The sequence below is a fragment of the Carassius carassius genome, chromosome 41 (genome assembly GCF_963082965.1).
Source record: "Carassius carassius chromosome 41, fCarCar2.1, whole genome shotgun sequence".
Classification (NCBI taxonomy): Eukaryota; Metazoa; Chordata; class Actinopteri; order Cypriniformes; family Cyprinidae; genus Carassius; species Carassius carassius.
The window spans coordinates 12,552,628-12,577,934 of NC_081795.1; the positions used below are offsets into that span (position 1 = coordinate 12,552,628).

Sequence of the window (25,307 nt, forward strand, 5' to 3'; positions counted from 1 at the left end):
AGACTTTTATCTAGAGAAATGCTTTAACCAATTGGAAATGAATGACATGTGGTGTGGTTTGCCAGTGCCAACCTTCATGTTTCACTGCCGCTGCCACCTGAGACCCTCTGGATCAACACTATAGTACCAGCCATAACAACACAGCTGGCCTCATCATCAACTCATCTTCTAAATCTGCTGTTAATATGCATACAGAAAGAGCGTTGTTTTTAGACCAAAACAAAAAACATCACATTACTATATATATATATATATATATATATATATATATATATATATATATATAATTCAAGTTCAGAAAAATATTCAGAAAAATATTTTTGTGCTGTAGATAAATTTCTGGTGATAATAATAATAAATATAATACTAATTAAGAGGTTAGGTTTACCACACTGTAAAACCCGACAAGTAAACTTAACTCAAACCATTTGAGTAAACAGATTGCCTTGATTTAAACCATGTAAGTTTTTTAACTTTGCATTCAAGTAATTAAGTGATTAACTAAGTGCTGATTGAGAATTAGTGATGAACAGCTGCTGTTAACAAACAGAATCACTGAAGAAAAGAGAAACACAAGGACTACTACAACTGACTTCAGACACAGCCTTAGATTAAATCAACTGAAATAAAATACATGAAATCTCTCAAGATCTGATTAAACAACCCCACAAACAGCATCACCAGCTCCAATTATTAATAACCAGACTGACTTTATTTCTGTCAGACGTCTACAGAAGATCTTACTGAGAATGAACTAAGGTTTAGATGTTGATTTATTGTTTCATTTGAAGTAACCATGTTAGAGATCAGTGTTTGCTTTAGTTGGGCTCTTGACCCTTGACTTCAGTCTTTGTGTTTTCTCTGGCTATTGTAACCACATGTTTCTGACACATGTTAGTTGCATCTCAAAAGCTCAGAAGAAATGCCATTAGCATTTTTTTCATAACCCATTGATGATAATCATCAATTATTTAACTGTTCAGAGTGTAACCTCTGATGAAATGGGTGTTGTGTAATTAGTTAGATGATATAGTAAAAAAGTGATTCTAAGAAGCAGTTGTTCTGTGGTTATAAGTTAATATGAAGATCTCTCCAAACACTTTGGTCTTCTATGGTGTCAATCAGTCACCACAGACATCAACAATCAGCATATGAACCTCAACAATGGTGACCATAATAAAAATAAAATGCAGCAGAGCATGCTGGGAGCCATAGATTAGCTTTGTACTATAATAATACCCAGCATGCATTGCAGCATGTTTTATTTTATTTTATTTGTCACCATTGTTGAGGTTCATATGCTGATTGTTGATGTCTGTGTGTGACTAATTGCTGCCATAGAAGAAAGATGTATGTGCATAAAGTGTTTGATAATTTTATGTAAACTGATTATGAAAGCCACCAGCTCTTTGAGAGACTTCCATTAAAATAAACTGAACTAATTACGCAGCACCTCTTTAGTCAGATTTTGAACTCTGAACAGCTTCATAATTGATGATTGTCATCACCAGTAAGCTGCATAACAACCAACATTTTTTTCTCTGGGTTTTTGAGTTATAACAAACATGTTTTAGAAACACACAGTTATAACAGCCAGAGAAAACACTAAGACAGAAATCAAGGGTCAAGAGCCCAACTAAAGCAAACACTGATCTCTAACTTTAAATGAAACAATAAATCAACATCTAAACCTTAGTTCATTCTCAATAAGATCTTCTGTAGACGTCTGACAGAAATAAAGTCCGTCTGGTTATTAATAAGTGGAGCTGGTGATGCTGTTTGTGGCATTGTTTAATTAGAGCTTGAGATATTTCATTTATTTTATTTCAGTTGATTTCATCTAAGGCTGTGTCTGAAGTCAGTTGTAGTAGTTCTTGTGTTTCTCTTTTCTTCAGTGATTCTGTTTGTTAACAGCAGGTGTTCATCACTAATTCTCAATCAGCACTTAGTTAATCACTTAATGACTTAATTGCAATGTACATCTTCTTTCAGTGAACTCAACTGAATTAAGTTCAGAGTACTCATAACTGTTAGTTTTTTCAACTTAAATGGTTTAAGGCAATCGGTTTCCTCAAATGGTTTGAGTTAACATAACTTGTCAGGTTTGAGTGAGGCTGTGTCTGAAGTCAGCTGTAGTTCCTTTCTCTCTTTTCTTCAGTAATTCTGTTTGTTAACAGCAGGTGTTCATCACTAAACTCAATTATCACTCAATTAATCACTTAATCACTTAATTGCAATATATATCTTCTTTCAGTGAACTCAACTGAATTAAGTTCAAAGTACTCATAACTGTTAGTTTTTTCAACTTAAATGGTTTAAGGCAATCGGTTTCCTCAAATGGTTTGAGTTAACATAACTTAAGGATATCTGTTTACTCAAACCGTTTGAGTTAAGTTTACTTGTCGGGTATTACAGTCAAGGCAATCGGTTTACTCAAACGGTTTGAGTTAAGTTAACTTATCGGGTTTTACAGTGCACTACTTAGCAATTAAAATCAATCTTAATGCGATTCCTTACAATAACATGCCAAAGACCCCCTAAATATGATGACCCCCCCCCCCCCCCCCAAATAAGAAACCCTGTAAAATATAAAAGCAGCAAAGTTTTTGTAGTAAAGCCAAATTTTTGTAGTAAAGCCAAAATATTTTTTGTATTAAACTGACACTACTTTGTTCTACTGTTTAATGATGGTTAAATCTGAAGAGAAACATTTTTCAGTTCAATTTTCTTTTCACAAATCAATGTTCTATAAGGCGCGCTGAGAAATACAAAACATTTTTTTTTTCAATATACAGATATATAATAGGCTACTGAGTACATACACAAAGTGCCCTATCCTGAATTCTTACTTGTGTGTGTGTGTGTTTGTTTATCTCATAGTAACTTCTAAAAAAAAATGATTAAGAACAAGATACAGTATTTTGGAAGTTGAAGTTGAAGCTTAAGCACAACTGGACTATGCAGCAATGTATAAGCACAAGTCCACCTCTGAATGGTTAAAAAAAAAGTAGTAGTTTTCCAAATGGGTCATAAGTGTCGGTCAAACAATCCACAGCAGTTTTTGATTTTGTCTGATTGTGTTACTGTAATATGTAATATTATTAATAAATAAAAAAATCAAGTTCTAATCTGCAACCTTTAGCCAACCATAAAGAATAACTTTGCAGCAATCTTTTCCTTTTCATACTTTAATGTAAGATTAAAGTCAGTTACACAAATCGAGCCTTAACAGTTTGAGCTTTAGCTTGCCACAGCACAAAACATTCCCTTTTAAAATCCACTTTCTCTGTATTTTAGAGAAGGCTGAAGAGACAGATAAGGTCTTGAATTCAAACATTTCTGCTTGCTGAATGCTTAAACGGCATTTGAATATTGCTAAAGTGCTTTACATCATGTATGCATTTGTCTTTTGAGCGGCTAGGGCAGAAGGCTTTAGTGCAGGTGAAGGATCTGTATTTAATGCAGTCTTTTTACATTCAAAACGCATACATGATGTGAGGTAAGTGAGTGAGTCTACCATTTCAGTCCTTATCTTCACATAACCACGCTGCCACACACAGCTGACTGAGCCTATGCACTTCTTCTACAAAAGACACAAACAACATACCAAATAATTTCATTTTTCCACTGATGTGTGATGTGTTAGATACGTGAACGGGTCGGCCCTCAGATCTCCTTTGTGGTTTTGTATTCCTCTGGTACTGCAAAACAGCTGGACATTCTTAAAACTGGAAAGCCAAATATTGGGACAACTTTGCACACAGTGCTGTTCAAACAAGAGCAAATCTTGCTGAATACCAATGTTGACCAACTGATGCAGTGCCAGTGAAGATGAAAGCCCAAGTACAGCCCAAGAGAAACTTTAGCAGAGCCTCAAAGGATAAATTTGCCACATGCACACACATATGCACACTGGCTTCTCTTCCAAATGGTTCTAGTGTGCAACCTATGTAGGTATGATTTTAGTATGACATAGGCAGCACATTGTTTTTGTTTTTTTAATACTGAGTTGAGATAGAATCTTTTTAAATAATATTAGAGTGGTGTTTAAGATATAAATCTGAAGATAAATATTTTCAGGTCAATTGAAATTAATTTGTGTAGCAATTTTGCAGTAAAGCATGGAAATACAGTATATAGATAGTACTCATCAAACTCTAACTGGCTATGTTAAATTTACTCAATTCCTTTGCTAAATGTACCTAACTTAGTTAAGTAGATTTACTTAATTCAGTACTTCAATTTTACTTAAAATTAATGTGTGCAAAAACTTGCAAAATAAAAAAATAAATTCAGTGTACTACCATACGAATGTTTGGGGTCAGATACATATATATGTATATATATATATATATATATATATATATATATATATATATATATATACATACATATATATGTATATATATATATATATATATATATATATGTATATACACACACACACACACACACACATATATATATATATATATATATATATATATGTATACACACACACACACACACACACACACACACATATATATATATATATATGTATGTATATATACACACACACACACACATATATATATATATATATATATATATATATATATATATATATATATATATATATATATATATATATATATATATATATATATATGTATATATACACACACACACACACATATATATATATATATATATATATATATATATATAAATCTTTTCTATTCTCACCAAGTCCACATATATTTTTTTAAATGTTATTACAATTTTTAAAAACATTTTTTAAATATAATTTTTTAAATGTAATTTATTCCTGTGGTGCCAAAGTTGAATTGTCAGCATCATTAGCATTCAACATTCAGTCTTCAATGTCACAAGATCATTCAGAATCATTCTAATATGCTGATTTGTTATTACAAAAGACTTCTTATATATGTTTTAACAAAACTATGCAGATTCTTCTTAATGTTAAAAAATAACCATGTCTTGTAATGTCCTCTTTTTTTCTTTCTCCTTTAATGATCAAACAATAAAGCCAACCCTTTTGGGGCATAAAGAGCCAACAGCTGTGGAAAGGTTGGATGGCAACAGTAAAAGATCTTATTTCACAGCATTATAGAAGAGTTAGTGAACTCAGGGACTGTTGGGCCTCATAGGGCATCACGAAAATGCCCAGCACTCACAGACTCCAGCAACCTTTCACAGTGCACAGCAGTCGTTTACCTTGCTCAGGTCAGCCGAGTCCTCTCTCCCTTCCCTTGTTTCCTCTCCACTGTGCCTGCAGTTTACAAAGTAATCTGCTCCTGAGCAGACAAGCATCAGCAGTGTTGGGGAGTAACTAGTTACATGTAACGGCGTTACGTAATTTAATTACAAAATAAATGTAACAGTAATTAGTTACAGTTACTAAGAAAAAATGAGTAATTAAATTACAGTTACTTATGAAAATTGTAACGATTACAAAGAGGATTACATTTGAATATTTACACACATCCACATACAGCTTATTTCTTTCCCAGATTGCACTAAGACATATGGCCCATAATCTCCGAGACGCGGAAAACACATTCGTAGAATCCAGTCATAAAAATGGAATTCAGCCTATAACGCGGACGCAATATGCCACATTTTGGACGAATAAATCAAAAGTAGGTCAGTACACTTGAATCAAAACCCGATATGGACTGATGTCTGTGAATATTAAGCCGCAAAAAGACTGAATATGAATCCTGCCCGTTCTGCGTGTCTGTGGAAATCAGGCGCTGACTGGACATCGGGAGAACCGGGACTATTCTCGGTGGCCTGGCAGACGATTTGGCCTTCTACTTTAATATTGTTATTGTATAATTGCAGGCCGAATATACTAAAGCGATTATTTCTGAATCCGCCATTCGATAATTAAATTTCTAATAAATCATGAATCGGTTAGTCGTGATTGGCAATGGTTGGGCTCGCGCGCTCTCCGCGCCTCCGCCGAACGGTTTGGATCAGACTCCGAGTAATCAATGCGAGAGAGAGAGACCGGAGTGAACTGTGTAAGCGCACAGCTGGAGCAGAGAAGCGACACTTCTGTTCAGGGTTTTAGGTGCAAGTCAGTTTCATCTGTAAATATGCTAATGTAGTTTTGTCTTTGTTTACTTAGTCAAGCAGCAGCAGCAGCACATTGCTCGCAATCACTCAAAATACTGTATAAACGACGTCATTATTATCTTTTGTAATGTTACAGTAGTAAGTTAGCAGACAAATCATCATATTTTATCATAGGTTTAGGGGGAGCTAGTGGATACAAAAACACAACCCTTACGTAAATTAATGTAGCCTATGGTATGGCACTAACCGTGGTTTAATTATGGAATTTGTAGTAAAAATAAATACAAGTTGTAATTCATTTGCCAAAAAAACAAAATTGCACTTACAAAACATGGTAAAAGTCAAATAAAAATCTTCAGTATTAAAGTCATGAGAGAGATGGATGGATAATGGAAGTGAAGGTGCAGTTCAGGAGAGAACTCTTAATTACGTTGTAAGTCCCCCAACCTAAGGATTCAAATCTTTTTCATGTCAAAAAATAGGGTTGTCCATGTTTCAGAATGGGTTGTGGGTGTATGAGTGTGAGATTTCCCAGCCTATTTTTTTTTCCCAGTCCGCCCCTCATGGAAATTAATCTCTAGAACTGCTCTGAGTCACTTCATGAGCATCTTTTACATATTTTGAGAAACTATCATCATATCATATACAAAGACACAGCAGTGTTTCAAAAAGACACCAATGTTTCAGGAGTCTAGTACACAAAATAGGTTATAATAGGTTATGCTTATTAGATAACCGTATTTGAGTTGATGTATATGCTTTTATTTTTTTATTAACTATTTTTCCCCAAACCATTGTTGGATGCAGTTAGATGCCTGTAGTTATGCAAAGATTTGGTTTCAAAAACAGTATCTATAAACTATTTCTTTTGATTTTAAATCTGCTTTGAACTTCAGATCAATCTCTAAGTAAAAGGCAGTACTAAAGTCTGATTGTGTGGTGGATGTGTTCAAATGTGATCATCTTAATTCAGGTGATGAAGGATGGTGAAAGTCTGACAGTATTGAGCACTACTGTTAAGGTTAAACCTGCATGGTGTAAAATGGTTGAAGATGATTAACAGTTGCAAATTAACATTCATTAGAAATTTATAAAAGTAATCAAAATGTACTCAAAAGTAATTAGTTACATTACTTTATTAAAGTAATTAAAAAAGTTACACTACTATTACATTTTAAACAGGGTAACTTGTAATCTGTAACCTATTACATTTCCAAAGTAACCTTCCCAACACTGAGCATCAGTGAGGCTTATCTGGAGCTTTCAGGTGTGCAGGATGGAAGTGAAGACGGAGGGAAACTGTGTCTGTGAGGGAGACGGCGGTTACAAATACACCAACAAACCTGTGTTTATTGCATAACTGCAGGAGCCGCATGAAAACAGTACAAAACAGGATCAGGCCAGTGTGGAGAAGCCACAGAGAAAGAAATCAGCAAAAAGACACGACTGCTCAGAAATGGGTTACTGTCAGCTGTAAATTCACCATTCCTGATTCATTAATGACACAGAACCTTTTTACAGCAGGTATTGGGATTTATTTCTGGCTATCTGAGGGCAAGGACAGTAGTAAAATGTTTTTTTATTTTTATTATTATTATTATTATTATTTTATTGTGATTGATTTGGACTTGTGGTTTTCCAGCAATATTTTTTTAACAATACACAATGTCATCTACCATTCTAATATTTTGTGTTATTTGGGTTTATGATGCTTTTTCTTTCTTTTTTTTTAAGTGACAGTGAAAACATTTATAATGTTCTTTTTGAAATACTGTTCTTTTGAACGTTTTATTAATTAAATAATCCTGAAATACTTCTTGAGCATCAAATCAGAAAATTTAAATTTCTTCTGAAGGATCATGTGTTACTGAAGACTGGAGTAATAGCTGCCATAAAAAAAATCAACAGGAAAAAATAAAATTTTACAATAAATTAAAATAGAAAGCACTTATTTTTAATTCTAATAATATTACTATATTTACTGTATTTTTAATCAAATAAATGCAGCCGTAGTGAAAATAAGAATCTTTTTTCACATTTAAAATATCATACTGACCCCAAACTTTCAAACAGTATTGCATTTATTAATATTTAATTGTTCTAAAATATTTACTTAAAATTTGTCAGATACATACAGCTTTAAAAAAACTTTCCCTTAAAATCCCAATACAACCAAACACAGTAGACACATTTGAGACACATGTCATTACCAGGTGTAAACAGACCCATAAAGCCCTTCAACAGCTGAGACCATTTGTTTTGTAGTTGTAACTTTTAATTAAAAATATATATATATATATATATATATATATATATATATATATATATATATATATATATATATATATATATATATATATATATATATATATATATATATATATATATATATATATATATATATATATATATATATATATATATATATATATATATATATATATATATATATATATATATATATATATATATATATATATATATATATATATATATATATATATATATATATATATATATATATATATATATATATATATATATATAGTGTTCCTGTAGCTCAGTTGGTAGAGCATTGCACTATCAAGCGCAAGGTTGGGGGTTCGATTCCCTGGGAACACATGATAGGTTAAAATTGATAGCCTGAATGCACTGTAAGTCGCTTTGGATAAAAGCGTCTGCTAAATGCATAAATTAAAATTTTTATATAGATATAGTTTTTTATGTGACTTGTGTGTCAGATCAAAACATTTACAAATTGAAGAAACCAAAGAAACAGTAGACAAAGAAACAGTTAGTTGCACTGGAAGCCGCAAGGCAGCAATTATTTTCCAGTCTTGCAAGGTCTGACCAGCTTTCTTAAGTGAGAAGCCAATTATGTTTTGCCTTGGCACTGCTTTATGAGGTGTGTTGCCATTACTAGCTAACGATGCATTTTCAAAATTTATATTCAATAATGACATTTACACAAAGAGAAGACCGCAGTAGTTATAGCAGTCTATTCCAGGCAGAGGTGAAACGATGCATCACATCTTGATTGGAGCGCTCAGTATAATATGTCAACGTAAAGGGTCATTCACTCATATAGAGATTTGCAAATCATTAATTTTCAAAATGAGTCTTGGTGGTTTTCAGCAACATGAGTGACAGCGAATGCTGGTGATGTGATGTGGGTTTGTCCAGAGATACAACAAAAATAATTTATAAGTCAGCAGTGATGCGATGACTACCAACTGGAGTAAAAACATTAAAATGCATGTTATTAAATTTCCTTTAAGAGTCTTAAAGGTGTAGTATGTAATATTGACAGTAATATTAACGGTTGAAATGGATACTGCAGTCCAAATTCAAAATACTGTTTCAATTAAACGTGACGAACCTTAAACACTGTAAGTTAATTAATTGATTTATCCTCATTTTAATATACCTCTGGTCTTAGGGATTTTTAGATTGATGCTGAGGCTTTCTAGGTCAGGCAGAATCTGCGATCTCTCACCCAGTTAGTTTACTGGCCTGTATGGCTGCGATATGCTGTTTTCTGCTCTCTAGCAACCCGGGGTGTCAAAATAATATGTGACCCTGGACAACAAAACCAGTCTTAAGTCGCTGGGGCATATTTGTAAAAAAATACATTGTATGGGTCAAAATTGTTGATTTTTCTTTTATGCCAAAAATCATTATGTTCATCATTATGTTCCATGAAGATATTTTGCAAATTTCCTACCCTAAATATATCATTAATGTTTGATTGTAAATATGCATTGCTAATAACTCATTTGGACTAATTTAAAGGCATTTTTTCTCAATATTTAGATTTTGTTTTGTTTTGAAAAATGTGTCAGGGTTTTTTTTGTTTGTCTTTCTCCATACAATGAAAGTCAATGGTCTCCAAAACTCTTCAGTTTCCAACATTCTTTCAAATATCTTTTATTTTATGTTCCACGGAAAACAATGTCAACAACACGAGGTGAGTAAACAATGACTGAATTTAATATTGGGGTGAACAACCTCTTTAAAAAACACTAAGACAAAATTAAACATCATTTAATATAAAAACAACAAGTCTACTGTATTCCGAACAAACACTTTTTTACCAGTGAAAACGATCAGCTGTGCAACCCAATAATAACATTTAACCATAAAGCAGTAGGAACAGCTTCTAGAGGGTCACCGTGATTTTGCCAAGTAAGACATGTTCCTGGATCAACATTACTGTCCAAAAATACAGACTTAACCCAATCCCCACCCCTAATTTATTATAAAATCAGTGGGAAATGATAGCTGATTAACAAGGGTATAGAAGCACCTAATCCTGATTGTAAGCCTAAAACTAACATTTCCTAAAAAGTTATATCTCAACTCTGATTGGTTGATTGGAATGTTGTTCAAGGATCAACAAGGATGTTGATCCAGGAACATGTTGTACTTGGTGAAATCACGCTCACCCTTCTAGAGACCAAGAACATGGCCACTCAATGTCCTTCAGTGATACAATAACATGCCACATACAAGCTCTCTGAAGTTCTCTCTCTTTACTGAGCACAACGGGACATGTGTAAGCCCAAGGAATGATCCCGGCCCTGCTCTCATATTCCCTCTGTGAGCCTCAGTTTTCCAATAAACTGCAGTCTAGTCTTATAACACCATTTGTATAACACCAACAATCTCCTCTCCTCATTTTCAGGCCACTGAAAAATGAAATATAATAAAAAAATCGGAGACACAAATCAAGTGGCTGACAGCAATATGCATGTCAAAAACTGTCTGCCACGGTTACTGGAAAACTTTGTGACTCAAGGCTGCATTGTTGTCCTCTCTCTGTTTCTTTCACTCTTTCACCTCAAGCAATAAATCTGTGCTACATTTATAATCACAATAATTCTGGCCAGCTCATATGTCTCTGTGTGCACAACTTGGCAGGTTTCCAAACAAACAGCAAAGTGCTGAAGCGGACAAGCATTGTTTGTAGTCCATCATTGTTTTCCGAGCCTTGAAAAATGTAAAGTCTGCAATACAATTAAGCACATCAAACACTCCTTCACCCATCCGTTACATTCATAAATATTTAACAGACAGTAATAGCCATCCACGGTGCATTTAAGACCAACACTACGCACTACAGTGGGGTTGTGGCACCCTGATTGGGAGGATTGGAGTGGAAGCTCATTACTACACATCTCATACCTTTGATCTCCGGAGGCGTGAAGGTCTAATCCATCTTGAGGTGCAGGAAGTTGCTGGTCTAGTAGTGAGCACTCAGCTCCGGAGCAGCACTCCACATCAGAGTCGCGTCCACTCACCACCTTAACCCACCTTATGCAACGCTGGGGAACCAACCTGTTGGAGGAGACAGGGAGACAAAAAATTCAAATATTCCTTTTTTTTTTTTTTGCATGTTCCAAAATCATACAATTCTAGTCAAAAGTTTGGAATAACAAAAAGTTTGGAAGATTTTTAAAATGTTTTTGAAATAAGTCTCTTATGCTCTGCAAATTTATTTGATCAAAATATAGTGAAAACATTACAATTGTGAAATATTAACATTTAAGGCACTAGCATATTAAAATGATTTTTGAAAGATGTGCCAAAACAATTGGAGTAATGACTGCTGAATATTTAGCTTTGCATCACAGGCAAAAAAAAAAAGCATAATTCCAAATGTTCAATATTTGTTATTTTATTTTACTATTATATTTATATATTCATATATATGCGGCTGAGTAAATGCTGACATGATCTTTATTTTTGACTGAACTATCCTTTGAAATACTTGGCACAAGCAAATAGGATTACTGCCCTGTAAAGGATCTGGCATGTATCGCAGTCAAGCAATGCAAATAGTTCATAAGTCTGTTAAAACATTCATTTACATGGAGTTTTTACATAACCACAAATATATGTATTCTGCAACTCAAAATGACCTTCTACAATCTTTGCTGGAGAAATAGCACTTTAAATTTAGCATCCAGAGAAAGTCTGGCATATAAGCAAGGCTGAGTAATAGTACAAATTAATATTTCATTTCATTATTACTTATATGTAGCTTTTGCTTTCAAATTGTCCTTGCTTAATCTTTTTTTTTTCCTCACCTGCATCAGCATGACATTTTCTAGCTCTGATATTGCTGTGGATATATTTTATCTGTCTGCCATTCACCTTGGGCAACATGGACCTCAAATCTCACTGCTTTCAAAGATGACCTTTTACTTTTTTGTTAATCACAAGTGGTTCTAAATGAACTTGTTACTTGTCCTCAACAGGAATCCGACACTCATTAGCATTCTAAACAATATTGCCACATAATTTTATGTTAAATGAGAAAGTAAATGTAATTTACAAGATGAACATTAATGGAACCTCACTGCATGTTAATGTTGCCCTTTCTCAGATGAAGATTAAAACTGTTCCTTATGATGACCAAGTCATTTAACGCTCGCATCACAGCCACCTGAGAATTCCCAACAGCTACCACATTTAACATCCCGAATAATCAGAATATCTAAGTTTATACAATATACAGCTCTTAAAACCCACATGCAAAACATAACTAAACAGTCATGGAACACTTTGATCCATTTAACTTTCATGTCACTTTCACTTTCAATCCAACTGATCTAAAAATACAGAATTTTACCAGTCAATTTGTCAAATTGGTATATATTGTGTTATGATATTCTATGGATTATTTAATGTTTTTGTATATTCAACATTTACTTGATTGTATCGAATAGCAGCCACAACTGTTTGGTTTCTTATACAGACAAAAACTGAATAAAAAAGTTACAAATAACATCAGTTATTTAAAATAGAGATCTTTTGTTACGATATACAGTACTGGCCAAAAGTTTGGGGTCAGTAATTATTATTATAAATTAATACTTTTATTCAGCAAGGATGTGTTAAAATGTTTTTTAAGGTATAATAATATACTTAAATTGTTATAAAAAAAAGATTCATATTTTGTAAATAAATTAATAATAAATTAAGAAGAATTTCTGTCTCAAACAAAGAGTATAAATCAGCATATTCAAATTATTTCTCAAGGATCATGTGACTGTTGGCTGATGAAATGTCAGTTTTGCCATCACAGAATTAAATTACATCTTAAAGGATATTAAAACCAAAAACTGTTATTTTAAATGGAATAATATTCTACAGCATTACTGTTTTAGTAAACTTTTGATCAAATAAACGAGACTTAAAACTGCATGAGACTTAAAACTTTTCTGCGCTAAACTGCAGATAATGAAGCCCTTACCCTTGAAACCCCATAAATAAAGCAGCTGTGCTACTTTCTAAAACATATTTTAATAATTTTAAACATCCATTCAGATTTGTGTATTTGCTATGGTGTTCATCATAGTTGGACTTAATAGGCTATTTATTTTCAAACTTTTTTTTCTTTCATTTTAATCTGGACTACAACATGCCCTAGATATTGTTTGTAATTTTTTTGATTCTTTATTGTTCATTCAAGATCTGTTAAGTTGCAAAGACTAAAGTCTCAAATCCAAAGAGATATTCTTTAACAAAGTTAAGACTCTACCCCCCACCCCCCCACAACGGTCCATTCAAACACGCATGATGCTCACGATTATGGAAAGGGGTGTTATATTTCTGACGAGTGCTTGCGGGGATCGGCCAATCACAATGCACTGGGTCAGTTGGCCAATAAGAGCAGACACTGCTTTTCGGAAGGAGGGACTTTGTAGAAAATGACGCGTTAGAGAAAGGAGGGGTATAGAGGAATTTTCATTATTTGAAAAATAATGTCAAAATATACTGTTACACCAAATACACAAAATAATTATTTTTAAAAAAGCATCATATATGACCCCTTTAACTATAGATATATACCATGTTACTGTTTTCCATATTAATATATTAATATATTAAGTACTGTCGTTAATCTTTCAAATTTTGTCAGGTCTCCAAAGAGAATCCTAATTATCCTCCAAAAACAGCATTTGCAAAGTCCTTTTCCTGCAAGAAATGTTTTAATTTGTCTTGACGTAACTGCAAAAAGATCAGATGTGCTGATCTATTTAGAAGTTTCGCGACAACGCACACAATCCAATGCATCAAAAGAAAAATTTCTCATATGAAAACAGTTTAAGGAGATTGAAGGCATAAAGCATGTCCTTTTGCCCCAGGCACGAGTGAAACAATAACACAGTTTGACTATGTGCTCAGTACTCCCACAGTGCCACCTTCCCACTCAGCAATGTAGACAACTGCACTGGGGACTGACTATCTCTCTCTCTTCATCTCACTTCCTCTATACCTTGAACCACCAGCAGAAACACACCAGAGTAAATGAAGCATCCCGACTGTCCCTGCAATCACAAAACATAATAAGTTATGCCAATGTAGCACAACAATATAAAAGTAATGAAGCTGTGATATATTCAAGGAGGAGGAAAATTCATGTCCACGCCACCTTGGGGGGAGATTCATCTGGCTGCGTGGGACCATAAAGAATTTATAAAGTGGCTCTAGAGTGAAGATGTTTATTTTGCAAGTCCATTTTGTCAGATTACTAAATGAAGAGATTTCATTTCATAAATCAAATGGCTTCCATTCAGTTAGCTTTTTTATGCCAAAAGTTAAATAAAGGAAAGCTGTATGAATACTTTGACAGGCATAAATGGTGCTTTGAAAGGAAAGCGTGTTTGAGGTTTGGAGATTAAATCTTGGAGATCTCATTCTTTTTGGCAGGTTCTTCAGAAACACTCAGGAGATATCTTGAGGGTGGGAAGGGGGAGCTGTATTATCCACCCAAGAACATGTCATTCACTAGCTGTCGGACAAGTAAACATTTTGTTTCCCCAATCAAACATTTTCAGTTTACAGATATGTTCATTAGGCTTCAGAAGCAAACTCATATGAAGGCAATTAAGGTAATAGCCGCAATGTGGAAAAAAAAATCCTGGCTTGTTGTCGTGATGAATAATACATTGGTATTCATGCTGTTGTTCCACTTGAAGGGGATTTAGAGCAGATTAAAGTTAATCTAACAGATCGCATTTGCCTGTTCCTTATCAAACATGCAGAACACATTAGCATTGTCTCAATGAAAGCAGCTATTTATGATTAGACAAAATTAAACGCGGCTTTATCTGACACATACTTTCTGATGATGTGATTTGGTGAATTTACCACTATCACATAGGCTATAATGACTGTATAACATGTTTTAGCGCAGCAGTTCTCTACTGGTTCTGCTTTAGGAAGGTTTTACATTGAACGACAAGTGGAAACTATACATTGTACCAAAATTGTATATCATAAAAAAGACACAAAAATGTCATTATAATATTAATATCAGCATCAACTGCATACGTCCAATACACACAACTTTGAAACTGACCAAAAGCGATAGTAAAGAAATATAATGCTACTAAAGATACTGAATACATTTTATTCTTTTGAATTTTGTATCCATTAAATAATTATATAGATCGCAATTTTACAAAACATATTAAGCAGCACAACTGTTTTCAGCATTGATAATAATAATAAATGTTTCTTGATCACCAAATTAGCATGTTAGAATGATTTCTGAAGGACCATGTGACACTGAAGACTGGAGTAATGATGCTGAAAATTCAGCTTTACATCACAGAAATAAATAACTTTTTTAAATATATTAAAATAGGAAACAGTTATTTCAAACTGTAGCAATATTTGTAAAAACACACACACTTGGTTGTGTAGGAATATGAATGAAAACCCAGTTTTACTACTTTTTACTTTGGAAAGTCTTCTGAAAACCACCAAGGACCCCTTTAAAAGGTACTGGTGAATTTCACCGTTAACAAAGAAAAAACAAGAGCCTTTGCAGGCACAGTAGTAACAAAAATGCAAATACATTATAATCATATTTGCATGTTTAATGCCCACCAGTAATATTAATGAATGCACATTCAAAAATAATTGCTACATCTGTAATCCCACACTCCTCCTTCTAATGAGATTCTATGCAGACACAGGTGTTCATTCACACAATTATAGCAGGGTTTAACACGGTGACACATCCACTGGGTCTCAACATTTAGGTTTCTGCCTCACGGCTGGCATGTTTTGATTTCGCCTCATTCATAGTTGTCAAAAACAGTACCGATCTCACTTTAACCAGGCAATTAAAGCTTTTCCTCCAACAAACGTACACACTTCCACAGACACGGGAAAAAAATTAAAAATTAAAAAATAAAATAAATTTGCAGCATGTAAAATTGATTAAATACATTAGAAGCTGTGGCCTAGAGTTTTAGAGTTTTTCAAACTTGATACTAAGGACCCCCAAATGTGATGATTTCCTTGCTACTAGTACTGTAGTTAACCAAATGGTAATCAGTCTAACTTTTCATATAAGAATTAGACCAGTCTACCTTTTTATGTAACTGATTTTACAAAGTTATGACTAGCCTTGAAGAAGAAAAGAAAATGAGATGACTAAGACTAGTCCAAGCAGTTTATTCAACCGGCACCAGGTCCTAAAATATAAAGGAAGCTAAAGTCAGAATAATAATAAAAAGACAAAAATATATCGCTGTATTGTACTAAAGACAAAATAAATTATTAAAATGTTCTCTGTGAAATAATTTGATATAATATGTCAAATATTAAACCTAATTACTGTTACATGTGCAACACTTGATGAAAATAATTGGTAACTTTCAAATAAGGTTCCATTTGTTACCATTAGTTAACTAACATAAACAGCATTTAAAGCATTTATTAATCTTAGTTAAAATCAAAAGTTGTAATGATATTTAATGGGCCTGATATAACATGGACCAACAACGGATATATAACAGCTGTTATATACATTTTTTATATTTTTATTAACTAATGTTTACAAAGATTTATTAATAATTATTTAATTGCTCAGGGTGTGTGTCCTGTCTCCTCTCCAAATGCAAAATGAGACGTACAAAAATAAATAAATAAATATTGAATAGCGCATCACTCTTAGATAAGATAAAACCATGACTTGGTAAAAGCATTTTGCTTCCAACTTCAGTTCCACAGTACATATCCTACACCTAACACACATATACACAATATGAAATCTGAGTCATATTCAAAGCCCAGACTGACTGTCACTGTTGTGTGGCGGTGTCATCAATCTTCATTGTTAATTCACAGAATAACTCAATATAAGCCAGTGGAATGAATCCTGAGCCACAGTGAGACCACCAGCCAATCTGCTGCGCACTGCCAGAATGATGGCTGGCACAGGGAGCCCTCCACTTAGGAAGGAATACAGTTCACTATCAGCCTGAGCCATGACCCCAATTGAAGAGGCATATGCAATGTGCTGTGGCAGAAGACCGTGCGGTTTGAAAAAGCCAAAGCCAGCTGCAGGGGACTGATAAAGCCATTAGAATTCATGGGACGTCTTAAAGCTTCGTCCTCCCCAGGTGGATGTGACTGAATGTGTTACCTGACACAAAAAGAAGCAAACACTACAATGCTACAATGAGTCATCAACTCAAACACGCCATGAGAATCGGAAACAGTGATGTCACGGCGGCAAGGCGCAGACCAGGACCATCTGATGAACTACTTGTTTGATTGGAACAGAGAAGAGAGAGAGAAAGCGAGACAGGCAGAGATGGAGAGGCCAGCCAGTTTGCACAGATCAATTTCAAAAAGCAATAGCTCAGCACTTCTGGGCATACACACCTAATTTTGCTGCTTGCTGGAAGCATTTGGTACAGCACTTCACCTGACATCTGCAACTTGTCATGACATATTGAATTGTGAAGTAAAATGTCTCAGTCAGTGAAAAACAAGAGAATTGTATTCCTATTCTGTCTATAGGCCCATTTGGATGGAATTAATTCTGCCCTATAGGTAAGATTACATTGAATTCACAAAAATGTATTAGAATTATTATGGAAGAACTTATGTTCAGCTAAATCAGGGGTCCTCTGTGAAATCTCATCATGTCTGTGATTGCGAAATATTACTTTTTCACAATGTTTCTCATTTATTTTGACCACAGCTAAAGCTGAATTTCTTCTTGATCTTTCTTGTTCTCCTTTATTATGTATATAGACCTTTGCCAAGTTTCTAGGTTTTTATAATGATGGGGAGACTGTACATTACCCTGCTTATTACACAGCCAATTACCCACAAAAATATATATATGGACATGAAATACTGATTGAAATATTTTTTTTAATTTTACCTGTATATTACCCTAAGGCAAAAAAAAAAAAGAAGAAACAAAAAGTTCAATAAAATTTACGAAAAATGAGAACGATAGATAGAGTTATAGACAGCATGGTAAAACACTAGATAAAAGGATAAAAATTATAGAATGAATGATAAAATGATACAACAATAAACAGAACGATTGATTGATATAATGGCGTAATAGACAGAATGACAGAGAACACTAGAATGATAGAACAAAACAGGATGACAGAAAGAATGACAGATCGAACAACAGAATGACAGATAGATAGAACGCTAGAATGACAGATAGAATGATAGTACGAACGACAGAATAGACAAAAAATATATAGACAGAATAAATAGAATGACATTCTGTAACAGACAGACAGACAGGTAGATAGATGGATGGATAGAAGTTTAGGTGATGAAATGAATTAATCATTCACTTTGTCCTAACAGGTTAATCAAATCTAAATATACATTATGAAGACCTTGGACCTGCATTAATTTCTATCACTGAAAGCAAATCCAAAGTAAAAACACAAAAAATTAACAAGCCAAAACCTTAAGAAAATTATGGGACAAAGTGTCTGGAGCCAGGGAAGAAGAATTAGCCTGCCGGGCCTATAACCAGAAAAACAGTGATTCATCACAGAGCTGGAGCAGGAAATGATAAGAATGAAGTGCCTCAGAAAAGGAAGTGCTGTTATCTGACATTGTGAAAGAGAACGAGAGCGAGAGAGGTGTGTGTGCCAGAGCCCTTGCAGGACAGAAGAGCCTCATTTAGGCATCAGTGGTGAATAGCATTGAACTTCCTCTGGTCTGGAGACTGTGACGTGACTGGACTCATGAGCAGTCACTTCCTGAAGCCTTGACGTTAAATCAGACACAGGCAGCAGCTGGGCCCTCAGCATCAGCCACCTCCAACCACAGGGGCACAACGCTGAGAAAGGCCACATGGGAAAACAGCAGTGCCCGAGCACCCAAAGTAATACTCCCTAGAACAGTGGTTCAAAACTGCTAAGACTATTCCAACAGAATAGACAGGTCAAGGACAGCAGTAAATGCAAATCGTAAAGTGCAATTTTATTATCATTATCACTTTAGAATAGGTAAATCTTGTTAACTATTAACTACGACATTTTTCTCAATAAATTCTTAATTTGCTGCTTATTAATAGTTATTAAGGTAGTTGTTAGGTTTAGGTATTGGTTAAGATTAGGGATGTAGAATAAGGTCAAGTAGAATAAGGCATTAATATTCTTAATTAGCACTAGATGGCTAATAATCTAGTAATATGCATGCTAATAAACAACTTATTGTGTTACCTATTCTAAAGTGTTACCAATGAAACTTTGGAATAATTAGTCAAATTAGCAAAAGCAATATATTCATACAACAGATCAGTTGTTGTTGTGGTCGCTGTTTGGTACTGGTGTTGGTAACCCACATGAGGTCTAGAAAATTATTCATATTTTCTTATGTTCTTATGATAATTATTCTGTATAAATCGTTTATAAAGTTTTTTATTTTTATTAATACTTTTATTAAACATTAGATTAATCAAAAGTGACAATGGTAAATTCAGCTTTGAATTTAAAATAAATAACATTTAATAAAAAAAAGCATTTTAAAATATATTGAAATAGAAAAAAGGTTATTTTAAATCTCATATAGATAATGCTATACTATTTCATAGTATTACTGTTTTTACTTTATTTTTGATCTTATAAATGCAGCCTTGGTGAGCATAGGAGACATTTTTCTCCTAGTCTTGTCGACCCCAAACACTTAAACAATGTACAATTAATATTTATTATGAATTGTTATTATGGCATTATATTAATTCAAACCTTTTTTGCACTTAAAAAAGCAACTTACGAAAAAATGTTGGATATTCAACAACTGATAACCATTTAACTAAAAAAAGACAGACAGAGACAGAGAGAGATAGATAGATAGATAGATAGATAGATAGATAGATAGATAGATAGACAGATAGATAGATAGATAGATAGATAGATAGATAGATAGATAGATAGATAGATAGATAGATAGATAGATAGATAGATAGATAGATAGATTTTCTGAGATTGTGAGAGTTGTGTTCCGTGTCAATATGCCCTTCTTTCAGATGGGTTAACAGCTTTAATGGAAATCTGTAACACTTTGACCTTCTAGCCTTCATGCACCAGAAAGACAAAGCTCACCAGATGTGTAATTTCAGAAACGTAGGTGTCACAATGCAGCATGTTTAAGGCGGCAAGAGCTATATAAAATGCAACATAAGGGCACCAGTGTAGGCGGTGCAGAAATGTGGACATTTACATCTTCAACCTCCAGCAGATGGATTACATGGTGATTAGAAATCTTATGACTGTAGTAAACATCCCATTATGGTTACATGTCAATCCTTGTTAATTAAACAGATTGTGAATGTTGTGACACTGTTTCTGCTTGCCACATCATGCACGTCGGTAACACTTTAATTTAAGGACCAATTCTCACTATTAACTAGTTGCTTAGCATTAATAAGCAGAAAATTAGAAGTTTATTGAGGGACAACTCTTAGTCAACAGTGAATATGTGTTCCCTATTCTAAAGTGTACAGCATAGATTCAGTCTTAGTCTCTCATAATTCAGTTGGTTTGTGCTTCACCAGCAAACAACAGCATCAGCTCCACAGATCTCATTCAGGACATGAGGAGAGCTGATCGAGCTTATCATCACGGCACTCCTGAGGACTCCATCCACAGCTCATTTTTACAAGTGCCACTCAGAAATGCACACACATACTCTAGGTCTCTTTCCAAAAAGCTCGACTGGCAAGGGTTGGTATTACAGCACTTCCAAGCGTTGCTACTTCGAAAATTGAGGAAATTCAAATAACTTTCACTAAAACTCCACAGAAAAGCCACAGTCAATATGTTTTATTAGTCAGGCAGATTTGCATATTAACCTTTTAAATGTAAATGTAAATGTAACCTTTTGATATATAAGCAGACACATTTCCATATAATCAGATGGAATGTGTTTGACTGAAAAAAAAAACCTGAAAAGACATTTTACATTTATTGAGTAATGTCTATTATTAAAACATACCAAACAAAGTATTGCAACATAGCAATTGTATTTTAGAATCTGTGAATCATGTATCAGTAATCTCACTTTCTTTCTACTCAAAAATACTACTTTGCTCATCTAAAGTGTTATGTGATAGTGCTTCTAATTGAATCATTTAAACTTTAGACAAAAAAGTACCATGATGACTCATATGATTCATATGGTGTTTGTTACATCAAACTGAAGATTGACAAATGCAAATATGTCAAGTGTAAATATTTAGAAGGTGCAGTAAAGCAAAAAACTACATACTGTACCATACAAGAAAATGTCACAATGAATGAGGGCTGAAAACATGCCTGACATTAACGTTGAAGTTTACTTCGATTATTATAGGAAAGTATGTCATCTTTATCTTTCCCTGCTCAAGTTGATGTCATTAGACTGTTTCATTAAAGTCACTCTGTGCAGTGAACTCATTCAAACTCATACTGCAGCTCATTATGGGCCCTGGGCTGCATTTGCTCATAAAGCAGCCACATATCTATCATTTACTCTCCGTGCCTCTGTGTGTGTGTGTGAGAGAGAGAGAGAGATAGAGAGTGTTGCTTGTAACAGTAAATTACAAAAGTAAAGTTGTGCTCCATCTAGCCAGGAAAGCAAATGCACCAGGCTCTGACACCAGACAGGACTGTTTCTCAATGGACAGTCCAGATATGCCAACTTGACCGCTAAATAATAATATCTTGCACAGCCATGCACCAAAAATGTTCAACCTCATTAATGAATGCATGAAGGTATCCAAAAGACTGTAACTGATTATGATGTAACCAGAAGCCTCAAGAGCAAGCGTGGGACAAGGTTGACACAAGTTGATGCGTGATGGGTGAAAGGGTCGCACATTAGCTTGCGAGGACAGTTGTCACCAAAGCTATTTCTACTGCTAAGAACAGTGTGCGATGCACATTGCTAATTCGACAAGACAACAAGAGTTCAAATGAATTTACAGAGAATTGAATCAGAACAAACATACCTGGGTAGTATTTTCATTTACTGCGTTCTGTTTTTGACAGCAAATACAATATACTGCCAGTAAAAGGATAAATATAACATATTGCAATTGACTGTGTAGGAATATTACATTTAAAGTTAAAGAAAAATCTGTTACTTTGACATATACTTAATATATTATATTAAATATATAATACATAATTACTTATCTTTTTGGGGTGAGGGGCTTAAGTGCAGTAACTAATGTTACATGTATATTTTTTATTTAAAGTATCATGTTATAGTACTGCTTTATTCTTGCATTAGCATGTAACTTATGTTAGCAACTTTGTTGCTAATTATTTATATATTATTTAAAGTAACTTTGAGTAACAATATTATAACATTTGTATTCATAAAATGTAATTACAGTATGTAACATCACCATCACTATTAAAAAGTTTGTTTTTCAGTTGCATTTGCTAGTAACAAAATAAAATAAAGTTGCTCTACTACAGTATTTTGAAATGTGAAAATTACATCACTTTTTTAAAAAGATACAATTTTATTTTAAAAGTAACTAATATTGTAAGTTTAACAAATAAGATTTTAAAGTAAAGCCATCCAATTACATGAAACACATTGCCCGCAACACTGCAACTCCTTATATGAGCATTTCTGTCGGAAAAGCGCGCCCGCGCACACGTTGGCCAGAGGAGAGCGAGACCGTGCACATTAACGCACTTCAAAATCGTCGCCAGCGCTGCGTAGGATTTGTTTGAGAATGCCTCCAAATAAGTACGTTTTTGGATGTGAGGGAAAGTTAACGTGTTCAGCCCAAGAACCCAGCGTTACATGAAAAGTGGATGCAGTTTGTTTTTCCGGGGCAGCAATGGAGTGTATCAAGTGCGTTTGTGTGTTCTGGTCATTTGAGTGACGAATATTTTATAAACAAGGCCCAAGGACGACGCTGGATTTGCACATCGTTTGCTATTAAAACATGGAGCCATCCCTGTAATAAAAGACCCCATTCATGTAAGTACAATTGCATCAGATTTCTGTCTTTTGTTGGAAATCAGCACATAAGTACGGTGGCCGAGACAGCTCAACACGCTGCAACTTAAGAAAACACATGAAAATTGAAAAAACATTAGCAAATGAAGAAAACATCTTCATCAGTTTGACAACACAAGTGTTGCAAATCATCACAACACATGCATATAACGAAACGCGCTGCAAATCCTTCACAACACATGCATATAACCAAACGAGCTGCAAATCATCACAACACATGCATATAACGAAACGCGCTGCAAATCATCACAACACATATATATAACGAAACGCGCTGCAAATCCTCACAACACATGCATTTACAAAATGCGCTGAAAATCCTCACAACACATGCTTACAGTATAACGAAACGCCCTGCAAATAGCACTGACCACAATGGAAATGTTTCAAAAAGACCTCAAAAAGTGTCGGACCCGACTTGGATTTGCTTATCGTGCAGTGGCTACTGGTCAGTGGAGTTGTTGGTAGGGCTGGGCGATATATCGAATATTAGCGATAAGATCGGAATAATTTTGACGACGATGTACAATTTGAATATATCGGGAATATCGAATATTTCAAATTCAAGCATACTTTCCCAAAAGAACGCGCCGAATGTCCAAAAAAGGAACCTGTAACTGCTGACTGCTCTACGCCCCTCTACTACGAGAGTTGTAATGATAGCGGTTGCCAGATAACAAGAGTTTAAATCTCCGAATCAGAGCTCCACTGTTACAAGGATATATTTTCTGCCCGGTGTTTGCTTATTTTAAGCAATCTGGCAACCATGCGCAAGTGCTCACTCCTCATTGCGGAAGAGCCGCTGACGATAATCTGAAAACACTAACAAGCTGGAATTGAGCGATCTAATGAAAGCGTCGTTCAGCCGGTCTGTGTTCTGTCGTGAGATCTCAACTGTATTGTTTGCGTTTGTGATCGCAAAATAAATGCACTTACTCGACCGCTGATGTTTGAATAGAGAAACATAGGCTATGGCCATTTGGAATTACTATTGGGGAATTTCACTGATATGTTTACCAGTTTCCATAATATAGACAGAGAAAATGCAAAGGTCTTTGGTATTCATTTATATATATTTATATATAAGAAATAGCTATGTGCTTCAGCAACTAGCTCCCCATCTAAGAGGGTTTTTAGTGTCAGTAGGAACATAGTTTCATGCCACAGAGCTTCTCTTAAAACCACAGACAGTTGACAGACTTGTGTTCTTAGCTTAAAAACTTGTTAAAAAAATAAAATGAAATACTTATCCCAGTTGCATAGTTTAAATTGTGAATTGCATGCACTAAAAAGTTGACAGAATGCACTTTCTGTAACTGTTACTTAATTTGCACTGCTTCAGTTACATATAGGCCTACATGTATTCATTTAATAAAAAGCAGTAAGTGATCTCTTGGTCTAGATTTTTTAACTGCTTAAATTAGCTGTTTAATCTAAATGTTTTTTTAATGGGCAAAAGAAAAGATTTGCAGCTCGTTTTGCTATATGCATGTGTTGTGATGATTTGATGCGCGTTTCGCTGTATGCATGTGTTGTGAAGTATTTGCAGCGCGTTTCGTTGTATGCAAGTGTTGTGAGGATTTGTAGCGCGTTTCGCTATATGCATGTGTTGTGATGATTTGCAGCGCGTTTCATTATATGCATGTGTTGTGATGATTTGCAGCGCGTTTCGTTATATGCATGTGTTGTGATGATTTGCAGCGCGTTTCATTATATGCATGTGTTGTGATGATTTGCAGCGCGTTTCGTTATATGCATGTGTTGTGATGATTTGCAGCGCGTTTCATTATATGCATGTGTTGTGATGATTTGCAGCGCGTTTCGTTATATGCATGTGTTGTGATGATTTGCAACACTTGTGTTGTCAAACTGATGAAAATGTTTTCTTCACCTGCTGATGTTTT

The 25,307-nt window shown here is 34.4% G+C and overlaps 1 protein-coding gene across 1 annotated transcript in view; it reads right to left on the reverse strand.

The window, feature by feature from the left end:
* LOC132122760 (glutamate receptor ionotropic, kainate 4-like) overlaps nucleotides 1-25,307 on the reverse strand; it is a 351,304-nt gene that overhangs the window by 244,827 nt on the left and 81,170 nt on the right. The window contains exon 2 of the mRNA XM_059533136.1: nucleotides 11,272-11,424. The gene's annotated coding sequence lies outside the window, so the exon portion shown is untranslated. The remainder of the gene's footprint in view (nucleotides 1-11,271; nucleotides 11,425-25,307) is intronic.